Source organism: Colobus angolensis, unplaced genomic scaffold (assembly GCF_000951035.1).
Source record: "Colobus angolensis palliatus isolate OR3802 unplaced genomic scaffold, Cang.pa_1.0 Scaffold176, whole genome shotgun sequence".
NCBI lineage: Eukaryota > Metazoa > Chordata > Mammalia > Primates > Cercopithecidae > Colobus > Colobus angolensis.
The window spans coordinates 3193927-3197290 of NW_012114888.1; positions in this window are offsets into that span (position 1 = coordinate 3193927).

The window sequence follows — 3364 nt, forward strand, 5'->3', positions numbered from 1 at the left end:
GAGGAGGGAGAGGAGGAGGGGGAGGGGAAGGGGGAGGAAGAAGAAGGAAATGTAGTCTCTCTGGCCCCACCCTAGGTGTAATGAATCATTTTCTGCTTTTTTTTTTGAGATGAGGTCTCACTCTGTCACCCAGGCTCACTACAACCTCCACCTCCTGGGCTCAAGTGATCATCTCGCCTCAGCCTCCCAGGTAGTTGGGACTACAGGTGCACGCCACCATGCTCAATTAATTTTTTTTGTATTTTTGGTAGAGACGGGGTTTCACCATGTTGCCCAGGCTGGTCTCGAACTCCTGGGTTCAGGATATTCACCCGCCTCAGCCTCCCAAAGCATTGGGATTACAGGTGTGAACCACTGGGCCCGGCCCACTTTCTGCATTTTGACAGGAGCCTTCAAGCATTCAAGTTTGAGAAGTACTGGTCGAGGATCTCCTTTCTCACCTGTCTGGCAGTCAGCAGGCTTGCTTGTCTGGGGGGTGGGGGGCCTCAGCTGGGAGGGCTTATCTTCTGAGCCATGTTGCTAACTCAGGCTTCTTCACGAGCCAATCTCAGGGTTCCAAAGAGCAGGATGAGGGCAATTCCCACAGCAGGAGCATTTTTCAGACCTCTGCTGTGTCATGTTTGCTACTGTCCCACAAGCCAATGCAAGCCACATGGTCATCCCAGAGTCAGTATGGGAAGTCATTGCCCAAGGGCAAAACAGAGGAGGGGAATACTTAGTGGTTATTTAAAAAACCTATCACATTTTCTGCTACCAGAGTTGAGGCTTTTGGGGAAAACAAACACACACCAGCAACTATTTGCATTCTGCCCAGCCACACCTCTCCCCTCACACCAGCACAGAGCCACCTACTTGCTTAAAAGATGACAGGAGGCCGGGCACAGTTAACTCAGGCCTGTAATCTCAGCACAAGGCCGAAGTGGGAGGAACACTTGAGCCCATGAGTTCGAGACCAGCCTGGGCAACATAGAGACGCCAGTCTCTACAAAAAACAAAAAAACAAACAAAATTAGCTGGGTGTCCACATGCCTGTGGTCTCAGCTGTTTGGGAGGCTGAGGTAGGAAAATCGCTTGGACTTGAGAGGTTGAGGCTGCAGTGAGCGGTGATAGTGCCACTGCACTCCAGCCTGGGTGACAGAGCCAGATCCTGTCTCAAAATAAAACTTTTTAAAAAGCCAGAGAGGGCCGGGCACAGTGGTTCACGCCTGTAATCCCAGCACTTTGGGAGGCCGAGGCGAGCGGATCACAAGGTCAGGAGATCCAAACCATCCTGGCTAACACGGTGAAACCCCGTCTCTACTAAAAATACAAAAAATTAGCCGGGTGTGGTGGCGGGCGCCTGTAGTCCCAGCTACTCGGGAGGCTGAGGCAGGGTAATGGAGTGAACCTGGGAGGCGGAGCTTGCAGTGAGCCAAGATCGCGCCACTGCGCTCCAGCCTGGGGGACAGCGAGACTCCGTCTCAAAAAAAAAAAAAAAAAAAAACACCAAGCCAGAGAGGAGGGAAAAGTGAAAACAGAAGGGAAAGTTGTATATTGTAAAATCATATCCTTGCTACAAAGGAGATGTGTACAGAGGTCAATGCATGAGTTTGATAGTGGAAAAGTGAGAGATTGTCTAACATGGTTTCTTTATGAAGTAGGAGGTAAGTGCTGAGAAGTGGTGGGTGGGGGAAGAGGGGTATCAGAAGTCTGAGGAGACTAGAGAAGGTTTGAAATCAACATCATGGAACTTGAGACTGGGAAGTGACATGAAGAACATAAGATTTCAGCATCCATTTGAGGTTGATGATTATGAAGTTATCTTGATGCCAATCTGTTCTGTGGGCTCCCAAAGTGCTGAGATTACAGGCGTGAGCCACTGTGCCCGGCTTACACCTGTGGGGAAATATTTTGCAATGGTGTTTGCAGGCACAGAGAAAGCCAAAAGCAGGGTTTGGGGGATTTTGCTAGATGAGTAATGAAAAGGCAGAGGGCACGTGAGCTTAGCTTATTGGAGGGAGTGTTATTAAAATAATAGTATGGCATCTTTCAGCTGAATATGAAAAATTGAGAAGAAAGTGGGGGTGGTGGTCAAAGAGTGGAGGTTGGAGAATAGGGAAGATTTGAACAACTGGCTGGAAGAAGAGGGGAATTGTGGAAAGAAAACGAAATACTTGAGTCAGTGATTTCACAGGTGGAGTAACTTCCGTGATGAAAAAGACCAGTGGAGAGCACTGCAGATGTTCTCACTCTTCCAATCTGAACACCTTCCCCTGGTGGAGATGAGTAGATATGCTTTCTATGTTTTGTTAACTTTACAACACCTTCCCCAAGCTGGTGAAAGCTCTCACTTCCTTATTCATTGGCCTGATGAACAGAGCAAAATGTATCTTTTTTGGTTCTGTTTTGAATTTTAGTGACTCTAGTCTTCATCTGCCTCTTGGACTTCCTGTCCCTTTTCCATCTATCCTTGGGTACACGTTTCTCCTTACAGGTCCTTTTAAACACCAAGCTCCGGAGAAAGGTCACCATTCTACCACTTTGATTCTGTAAATGTCTTTTGTTCATAGGTGTCAGCATAGGCTGGGTAATACTGTGGTAACAACCCCCAAATCTCGCAATCCCAGGAGGTACATGGGTACTGAGAATTATTCACATTTTACAAATGACCGAACTGGACCCCAGAGTATTGGTAAAATGTGCAGAGCCCCTCAGCTGGTGAAAAACCCTAAGGAACGCAACACTTAGAATTTCACAAAGGCTAGACTTTATGAAATGTGCTGCGTGAATGCAGTAGTATCTCCAACTCCCCTGGACCACTCTGCCACATGCAATCTTGTATCTTTTACTCCAGAACTCAGTAACATCCACTCCAGGGCTGATGGGGGCGCTGGATGTAGATAGTGGCGAGTGGTTATCCGCCTAGGATAGCGATGGCTAGGCAGGGGACATAAAACAAGAGGCAGTGGCCTTCTCCGGGTGGGGTCTATGGCCCTTTACTGGGTACATTCTGTACACACAGGTCCCTCCTTTGCCTGAAATTATTGATGAAGACTTCATTACGGAGGGTTTGGGGAAAGGTGGGGGTCTGGCTCGGTGAGCCCGAGTCCCAGCCCCGCCCAGATCTGGCAGAGCCGTGGGCGAACCCAGGCGGGCAGAAAGGCGGGGCGGGCGGCTGCCAAGTCGGCCAATAGGCGGCTCTCCGGTGGCTGAGAGGAGAGGGCAGGGGCGCAGTCAGTAGCACCACCGCCTTCCAAGTTTACCCTCGTGGATGCGCGGCCCCGCGGCTCTGCTCCTCCCGGCACAGAGAGGCCGGGAAAGGCCATAGGAGTGAACCCAGGACGGGATTTCTGAGGAACGGGAGAAAACTGGCGCTCGACCCGCT